General features: G+C 40.3%; 1 protein-coding gene across 2 annotated transcripts in view; it reads right to left on the reverse strand.

Annotated features, from left to right (window-relative positions):
- The window catches only part of TENM4 (teneurin transmembrane protein 4), a 2,813,748-nt gene that overhangs the window by 2,204,383 nt on the left and 598,727 nt on the right, over positions 1–10,638 (reverse strand). The gene's annotated exons all lie outside the window — the stretch shown is intronic.

Genomic DNA, 10,638 nt, shown 5'->3' on the forward strand with positions numbered 1-10,638 from the left:
TGATGGAAGTGATACAACCAAGATGAGAGTGCCTAACACAATGCTTGAAAAGGGAGTAAGGGACAAAAAACAAAGCATGACAAATATGGGAAAAAAGAAGAGAATAAGGAAAGGGGATCCCTAAAGCCATAGCTGGGTTTAAAGGATACCTCATAAAGAAAGTTAAGCTAGAAAGGAAAACGAGCAAATGATAAATATCTGCTATGTCAAAAATCATATCACTTGGTGCATCATCTAAAATTGGCACATTTAGCTAAGAACAAAATTCCCAAAAGTTACTTTGTTCTATGAGCTGCCTAATTAGGAAGGAGATCAGAATGCTAACCTTCAATAAAAAAAAATGTAGCCCTAATTGTCAAAAAAATACATAGCTTAGCTCATTGGCTTCTTTCCTACTACTGTTCTCTATTTATCAGGTAAGAATTTTATGAGTTAGAAAGATGTGGCTTTCTGAAGATTGCCCCATAGTGACTGTTAAGACTTCTTTGCAGAACACTGTATTTTTAAAGAAATCACAATTTGCAGTGTTCCTGGTGAAATATAAATATGATCCGTAAATGTGACATCTTCTAGGGTAAAGGATAAAATAAAGGCTGTGTCAAGAACCAAAGAGATTAGTTTAATGCTATCTCAGCACTGTTAACTAACTCCTGGCATTTATGAAATATTAAGAGAAGGATTTATCTACTGACCTGAAACTAAAATGAGAAAGCTATGTACTGAGTAGAACTAAAATATTTGTCCCAGCTTAGGGACTTGATAAATTAACATGCTAAAGAATCAGTCCTCAAATCATTTTTTTTTTAATTGGAAAGACCAGTGTCCAGAAATATAAAGTGAGTAAAGAGAACAGAAGAGTCTGAATTTCCTAGTATAATGTCCGTAAGGTGGTTATAGTAGGGAATACTGCACAGGCATTCCTCCCAATCCAGCTTAGTGTGAGCAGGTCAAGGGAAACCACACACACACACACACACACATACACACATACACACACAACTATTATTGGTTTTACAAATTCCAATGCATGTAGGTAATTATTATTAGTAGTATTATTTAAAGATTTTATTTATTTATTCATGACAGCCACACAGAGAGAGAAGCAGAGACACAGGCCGAGGAAGAGGCAGGCTCCATGCAGGGAGACTGACATGGGACTCGATCCTGGGTCTCCAAGAAAACACCCCGGGCTGAAGGTGGCACTAAACTACTGGGCCACTGGGGCTACCCTGTAGGTAGGTAATTAAAACCTATTCAGGTACTACTTTTTTTTTTTTTTTTTTTAACAAACTAGAGTATTTTAGCATCATGATGGATATTAGTGTCAAAGAAAGATGACCAAAAATCATTTGTTAAGTGTGAGGACACAAATTAGAAAGCTAACTGGATCATCATTCCATAAAAAGAAAGCATAAGAGCAACCAAGAAAGAAGAAAAATAATGTGTGGAAAAACATATTTTTAAGGTAGTAATGTGAATGAAGTTACAGAACACGTGTCTCCCTTTTTTAACTTATCTCTAATTTCATTCTTTTCCTATAATAAGTATATATAGCTTTGGCAAAAAAAATGATAATGTCATTATAACAGATCAAATAAGCAAAGAAGAAGAAACAACAAATATAAAGTTTTAAGATAGAACTTCTCTTTTTTAAGATTTTATTTATTTTTTGATAGAGCACAAGCAGGGGAGCAGCAGAGCGAGAGGGAGAAACAGGCTCCCTGCTGAGAAGGAGGCCTGATGCCACTGGATCCCAGGACCCCTGGAATCATGATCTGAACCAAAGACAGATATTTAACTAAAGCCACCCAGGTGCCCCAAGATATAATTTTTCAAAGAATGATGGGACATTCCCTGGGAGTCAGAGGTCAGAGTTGCAGGACCTGGATCACTCATAGTGTCATTCGTAACAAGCAGATATGATATTGCTTTATATCCATATAGTGAACCTCCAGAAAGCACAGCAATTTGTGGTAGTCTAAGAAGGAGGCAATAGCCAAAATCAAGGTAAAGAGTAGGAAATGGATGAAGAAAGAGAAAGAAAGGAAAGATGGAAGGGTGATGGAGATAACAATAAAAAAGTAAGGGTGAAAAAATGAAATATGTAGGGATATAAAATAAATCACACAATCCACTTATTAAGTTTCACATGCTATACTTCACCTTTCCCACAAATGATACTATATAGTCTCACTGAAACCTTTCTTTAAACAGATTTATTTGTTTATTTGAGAGAAAGAGAGAGACAAACAGCATGAGCAAGAGGAGAGGCAGAGGGAGAGAATCTTCAAGCAGATTCCCTTCTGAGCCCAGTGCCCATGCGGAGCTTGATCTCATGACTAGGAGATCATGACCTGAGCCAAAGTGTCACATACTCAACCGACTAAGCCATTCAGGCACCGCTCATTGAAACCAATTTTAAAAATAGGTATCGAGGAGGAGGGGCAGGATGGCGGAAGATTAGGGTCTTCAAGTCACCTGTCTCCACCAAATTACCTAGAAAACCTTCAAATTATCCTGAAAATCTATGAATTCGGCCAGAGATTTAAAGAGAGACCAGCTGGAATGCTACAGTGAGAAGAGTTCGCGCTTCTATCAAGGTAGGAAGACGGGGAAAAAGAAATAAAGAAACAAAGGCCTCCAAGGGGGAGGGGCCCGCGAGGAGCCGGCCTGAGGCCGGGGCGAGTGTCCCCAGGACAGGAGAGCCCCGTCCCGGAGGAGCAGGAGCTGCACCGACCTTCCCGGGCGGAAAGGGGCCCGCAGGGAGTTGGAGCAGGACCCAGGAGGGCGGGGATGCCCTCGGGCTCCCTGGGACACTAACAGACACCTGCGCCCCGGGAGAGCGCCCCGAGCTCCCTAAGGGCTGCAGCGCGCACGGCGGGACCCGGAGCAGCTCGGGGGGCTCGGGGGCGGCTCCGCGGAGGGGGCTGCGGGGCGGGAGCGCGAATCCACCAGCGCAGGCCCCGGAGCACAGGGCGCCGGGACACAGCCCAGGATCCCGCCTCCCCCGGGACAGGCAGAGGCCGGGAGGGCCCAGGACAGCGAGGACGCTCCTGCCCCAGCTGAGCAGATCAGCGGCCCCGCCCCGGAGCCTCCAGGCCCTGCAGACGGAAAGCTCCGGAGTTCCTGCGGGGGCTGAATCCAGGGCTCCAGAGCTGGCCCCGCCACTGTGGTTGTTCCTCCTGGGGCCTCACGGGGTAAACAACCCCCTGAGCCCTGCACCAGGCAGGGGGCAGAGCAGCTCCCCCAAGTGCTAACACCTGGAAATCAGCACAACAGGCCCCTCCCCCAGAAGACCAGCAGACGGACAATTTCCAGGGGAAGCCAAGGGACTTAAAGTACACAGAATCAGGAGATACTCCCCCGTGGTTCTTTTTTTTTTCTTCCTTTCTTTCTTTTTTTTGTTGTTGTTTTGTTTTGTTTTTTGATTTGTTTCCTTCCCCCACCCCTTTTTTCCTTTCTTTTTCTTTCTCTTTTTTTTCTTCCTTTTTTTCCTCTTTTCTTTTTTTTTTTTTAATTTTTATTTATTTATGATAGTCACACACAGAGAGAGAGAGAGGCAGAGACAGAGGCAGAGGGAGAAGCAGGCTCCATGCACCGGGAGCCCGACGTGGGATTCAATCCCGGGTCTCCAGGATCGCGCCCTGGGCCAAAGGCAGGCGCCAAACCGCTGCGCCACCCAGGGATCCCTCTTTCTCTTTTCTTTCCTTCTTTCTCTCCTCTCTTTTTCTCCTTTTCCCAATACAACTTGCTTTTGGCCACTCTGCACTGAGCAAAATGACTAGAAGGAAAACCTCACCTCAAAAGAAAGAATCAGAAACAGTCCTCTCTCCCACAGAGTTACAAAATCTGGATTACAATTCAATGTCAGAAAGCCAATTCAGAAGCACTATTATACAGCTACTGGTGGCTCTAGAAAAAAGCATAAAGGACTCAAGAGACTTCATGACTGCAGAATTTAGAGCCAATCAGGCAGAAATTAAAAATCAATTGAATGAGATGCAATCTAAACTAGAAGTCCTAACGACGAGGGTTAACAAGGTGGAAGAACGAGTGAGTGACATAGAAGACAAGTTGATAGCAAAGAGGGAAACTGAGGAAAAAAGAGACAAACAATTAAAAGACCATGAAGATAGATTGAGGGAAATAAAAGACAGCCTGAGGAAGAAAAACCTACATTTAATTGGGGTTCCCGAGGGCGCCAAAAGGGACAGAGGGCCAGAATATGTATTTGAACAAATTCTAGCTGAAAACTTTCCTAATCTGGGAAGGGAAACAGGCATTCAGATCCAGGAAATAGAGAGATCCCCCCCTAAAATCAATAAAAACCGTTCAACACCTCGACATTTAATAGTGAAGCTTGCAAATTCCAAAGATAAAGAGAAGATCCTTAAAGCAGCAAGAGACAAGAAATCCCTGACTTTTATGGGGAGGAGTATTAGGGGAACAGCAGACCTCTCCACAGAGACCTGGCAGGCCAGAAAGGGCTGGCAGGATATATTCAGGGTCCTCAATGAGAAGAACATGCAACCAAGAATCCTTTATCCAGCAAGGCTCTCATTCAAAATGGAAGGAGAGATAAAGAGCTTCCAAGACAGGCAGCAACTAAAAGAATATGTGACCTCCAAACCAGCTCTGCAAGAAATTTTAAGGGGGACTCTTAAAATTCCCCTTTAAGAAGAAGTTCAGTGGAACATTCCACAAAAACAAGGACTGAATAGATATCATGATGACACTAAACTCATATCTCTCAATAGTAACTCTGAATGTGAACGGGCTTAATGACCCCATCAAAAGGCGCAGGGTTTCAGACTGGATAAAAAAGCAGGACCCATCTATTTGCTGTCTACAAGAGACTCATTTTAGACAGAAGGACACCTACAGCCTGAAAATAAAAGGTTGGAGAACCATTTACCATTCGAATGGTCCTCAAAAGAAAGCAGGGGTAGCCATCCTTATATCAGATAAACTAAAATTTACCCCAAAGACTGTAGTGAGAGATGAAGAGGGACACTATATCATACTTAAAGGATCTATTCAACAAGAGGACTTAACAATCCTCAATATATATGCCCCGAATGTGGGAGCTGCCAAATATATAAATCAATTATTAACCAAAGTGAAGAAATACTTAGATAATAATACACTTATACTTGGTGACTTCAATCTAGCTCTTTCTATACTCGATAGGTCTTCTAAGCACAACATCTCCAAAGAAACGAGAGCTTTAAATGATACACTGGGCCAGATGGATTTCACAGATATCTACAGAACTTTACATCCAAACTCAACTGAATACACATTCTTCTCAAGTGCACATGGAACTTTCTCCAGAATAGACCACATATTGGGTCACAGATCGGGTCTGAACCAATACCAAGATTGGGATCGTTCCCTGCATATTCTCAGAACATAATACCTTGAAATTAGAAGTAAATCACAAAAAGAAGTTTGGAAGGACCTCAAACACACGTGGAGGTTAAGGACCATCCTGCTAAAAGATGAAAGGGTCAACCAGGAATTAAGGAAGAATTAAAAAGATTCATGGAAACTAATGAGAATGAAGATACAACTGTTCAAAATCTTTGGGATGCAGCAAAAGCAGTCCTAAGGGGGAAATACGTCGCAATACAAGCATCCATTCAAAAACTGGAAAGAACTCAAATACAAAAGCTAACCTTACACATAAAGGAGCTAGAGAAAAAACAGCAAATAGATACTACACCCAGGAGAAGAAGGGAGTTAATAAAGATTCGAGCAGAACTCAACGAAATCGAGACCAGAAGAACTGTGGAACAGATCAACAAGACCAGGAGTTGGTTCTTTGAAAGAATTAATAAGATAGTAAACCATTAGCCAGCCTTATTAAAAAGAAGAGAGAGAAGACTCAAATTAATAAAATCATGAATGAGAAAGGAGAGATCACTACCAACACCAAGGAAATACAAACGATTTTAAAAACATATTATGAACAGCTATACGCCAATAAATGAGGCAATCTAGAAGAAATGGACGCATTCCTGGAAAGCCACAAACTACCAAAACTGGAACAGGAAGAAATAGAAAACCTTAACAGGCCAATAACCAGGGAGGAAATTGAAGCAGTCATCAAAAACCTCCCAAGACACAAGAGTCCAGGACCAGATGGCTTCCCAGGGGAATTCTATCAATCGTTTAAAGAAGAAACCATACCTATTCCCCTAAAGCTGTTTGGAAAGATAGAAAGAGATGGAGTACTTCCAAATTCGTTCTATGAGGCCAGCATCACCTTAATTCCAAAACCATACAAAGACCCCACCAAAAAGGAGAATTACAGACCAATATCCCTGATGAACATGGATGCAAAAATTCTCAACAAGATACTGGTCAATAGGATCCAACAATACATTAAGAAAATTATTCACCATGACCAAGTAGGATTTATCCCTGGGACACAAGGCTGGTTCAACACTCGTAAAACAATCAATGTGATTCATCATATCAGCAAGAGAAAAACCAAGAACCATAGGATCCTCTCATTAGATGCAGAGAAAGCATTTGACAAAATACAGCATCCATTTCTGATCAAAACTCTTCAGAGTGTAGGGATAGAGGGAACATTCCTCAACATCTTAAAAGCCATCTACGAAAAGCCCACAGCAAATATCATTCTCACTGGGGAAGCACTGGGAGCCTTTCCCCTCAGATCAGGAACAGGACAGGGATGTCCACTCTCACCACTGCTGTTCAACATAGTACTGGAAGTGCTAGCCTCAGCAATCAGACAACAAAAAGACATTAAAGGCATTCAAATTGGCAAAGAAGAAGTCAAACTGTCCCTCTTCGCCGATGACATGATACTCTACATAGAAAACCCAAAAGTCTCCACCCCAGGATTGCTAGAACTCATACAGCAATTCGGTAGCGTGGCAGGATACAAAATCAATGCCCCGAAATCAGTGGCATTTCTATACACTAACAATGAAACTGAAGAAAGAGAAATTAAGGAGTCAATCCCGTTTACAATTGCACCCAAAAGCATAAGATACCTAGGAATAAACCTAACCAAAGATGTAAAGGATCTATACCCTCAAAACTATAGAACACTTCTGAAAGAAATTGAGGAAGACACAAAGAGATGGAAAAATATTCCATGGTCATGGATTGGCAGAATTAATATTGTGAAAATGTCAATGTTACCCAGGGCAATTTACACGTTTAATGCAATCCCTATCAAAATACCACGGGCTTTCTTCAGAGAGTAAGAACAAATTATTTTAAGATTTGTGTGGAATCAGAAAAGACCCCGAATAGCCAGGGGAATTTTAAAAAAGAAAACCAGTGCAGGGGGCATCACAATGCCAGATTTCAGGTTGTACTACAAAGCCGTGGTCAACAAGACAGTGTGGTACTGGCACAAAAACAGACACATAGATCAGTGGAACAGAATAGAGAACCCAGAAGTGGACCCTGAACTTTATGGTCAACTAATATTCGATAAAGGAGGAAAGACTACCCATTGGAAGAAAGACAGTCTCTTCAATAAATGGTGCTGGGAAAATTGGACATCCTCACGCAGAAGAATGAAACTAGACCACTCTCTTTCACCATACACAAAGATAAACTCAAAATGGATGAAACATCTAAATGTGAGACGAGATTCCATCAAAATCCTAGAGGAGAACACAGGCTACACCCTTTTTGAACTCAGCCACAGTAACTTCTTGCAAGATACATCCACGAAGGCAAAAAAAACAAAAGCAAAAATGAACTATTGGGACTTCATCAAGATAAGAAGCTTTCGCACAGCAAAGGATACAGTCAACAAAACTCAAAGACAACCTACAGAATGGGAGAAGATATTTGCAAATGACATATCAGATAAAGGGCTAGTTTCCAAGATCTATAAAGAACTTATTAAACTCAACACCAAAGAAACAAACAATCCAATCATGAAATGGGCAAAAGACATGAACAGAAATCTCACAGAGGAAGACATAGACATGGCCAACATGCATATGAGAAAATGCTCCGCATCACTTGCCATCAGGGAAATACAAATCAAAACCACAATGAGATACCACCTCACACCAGTGAGAATGGGGCAAATTAACAAGGCAGGAAACAACAAATGTTGTAGAGGATGCGGAGAAAAGGGAACCCTCTTGCACTGTTGGTGGGAATGTGAACTGGTGCAGCCACTCTGGAAAACTGTGTGGAGGCTCCTCAAAGAGTTAAAAATAGACCTGCCCTACGACCCAGCAACTGCACTGTTGGGGATTTACCCCAAAGATACAAATGCAATGAAACGCCGGGACACCTGCACCCCGATGTTTATAGCAGCAATGGCCACAATAGCCAAACTGTGGAAGGAGCCTCGGTGTCCATCGAAAGATGAGGGATAAAGAAGATGTGGTTTATGTATACAATGGAATATTACTCAGCCATTAGAAACGACAAATACCCACCATTTGCTTCAACGTGGATGGAACTGGAGGGTATTATGCTGAGTGAAGTAAGTCAATCTGAGAAGGACAAACATTATATGTTCTCATTCATTTGGGGAATATAAATAATAGTGAAAGGGAATAGAAGAGAAGGGAGAAGAAATGTGTGCGAAATATCAGTAAGGGGGACAGAAAGTAAAGACTGCTAACTCTGGGAAACGAACTAGGGGTGGTGGAAGGGGAGGAGGGCGGGGTGTGGGAGTGAATGGGTGACGGGCACTGGGGGTTATTCTGTATGTTAGTAAATTGAACACCAATAAAAAATAAATTAAAAAAATAAAATAAATAAAAATAGGTATCATAATACTTTCCTCAATTAATGACTAAATTGAGAAAAATAGAGAAAAAACTACCAGTGCTTAGCATACAGTTGGTATACATTGCACATGTTGGGTATTTTAAGGAGTTTAGTGATCTGGTTTCACTCTGTGGTACGTTGGAAGATAGAAGGTGAAAACAAAGCTGACAGCAGTATAAAAGTGAGAGCACATAGTTGGAAGAAAACAGAATAACTATGCAAAACTGACAAAATATGAAATGTGCAACATTGGTGATCCCATCCATATCTACTTTGGAAAGCATTGCTATTTTATAGCTGGCTATAATATTGAAATTCCAAATAATGACTCAGGTAATAATGAAAATGTTATATTATGCACAGCATCCATTGCTTAAGAAATCAGATGTTTAATCTATTCAATTAAAGTATTTAAATAAACAAATATAATTTTTGATTAAAATGTCAGCCAGGAGAGGAAAACACTAAAACTTCCATATAATGTTGGTGGTTAAGTACACTGAACATTATTTGGGAGAAATAATGTATCATTATTCATTATAAGCCACAGAATTCTTAAACCACTTAATGCAAGAAGCCCATGAAATTAAAATATGAAGAAATATTTCTGAATATACATATATGCTTATCACAGACTTACTTATCATGGTGTTTGTCATGGTCATGTTACCTAAATGCTCAAGAATAAGGCAAGAGTTAAATAAATTATAGTATGACTTCTTTGTGGAATATAATGAGTGCATTAAAAGTATTGCTTTGCGTCACTTCATAAAAATATGTATGATACAAAGTAAAGAAAGTCAGAATCCAGAAAGATCATGAACTGTGCAACTATATTAAATATGCACTAAGTACCTATTGGAAAGTAAGAATCTAAAAGACAATATTGTAGGATAATAATAATTCATGAAATGCATTCATTCCTTAGTAGTTTGGTCACTATCCCCAGACTAATGGCACTCACTAATTCATTCACCAACCTACTCAGTTCCCACACAACACTAGTAGAATATGTACAGAAAACTTCTAACTGCATGTCATGATTAAATTAAGGGGAATTTCACTCAATATTTACAAGATCAAACAAACAGTGATGTTAGGTGGATGCACTTTTTATAATTCAATCAAAATATTAAATTGGAAAAATCAATTTGAAGATGTTTGGTGTAGCTACCTCTAACAGTAGACAAGAAAGATGTCCAGCTACAAGCAGAAGCCAGTATTATTATTACTAGAATTTCAAAAGAATAGGGAACTCTGCTCTACTCTAGCAACTATGATGTCTGCCAGAGCTTTCTTTCTAATTCAGGGGAATACAGAGCATCATGTCACAGATGCCTCTCCACACCCATAGTGATACAAGATATTGTTATAAAGAAGTCCTGAATGCCCACTGTTTCCTGCTGATAATTGTGAAGGCCTCTTTTTATGATAATTGGAAACTTGTGATCAAATAGTACAGGTAAAAATGATATCCACATTTCTGTGATAGTACCAGAGGAAAGGAAAGCAAAAATAAGTTACGGAAAAATGAATAGAGGGAGAAATGGAGGAAGACACATACTGGATAATAAAGCATAAAGTTTTTGACTATTAATCCAGAGAGTAGACAGTGGTCAAGGCCATGTCAAACAATCCTGAGACACCTGGAAGGAAGTAGAATAAAATAAGGGTTATCATGTCCTCAGAATTTTATTAAGTTTTGTGCTTCCTTCCTCATATCTGACCACTAAACTTTTTCAAGTCTCTATCTTCCTATATCCCATATATATCTTTCTGTATCCTAATGATGATACAGTCTCTTACTGTCAAATCCTCCCTTTCCAGTGACTCTGCAAGCCCCATCCCATTGCT

Source organism: Canis lupus, chromosome 23, assembly GCF_048164855.1.
Source record: "Canis lupus baileyi chromosome 23, mCanLup2.hap1, whole genome shotgun sequence".
Lineage (NCBI taxonomy): Eukaryota > Metazoa > Chordata > Mammalia > Carnivora > Canidae > Canis > Canis lupus.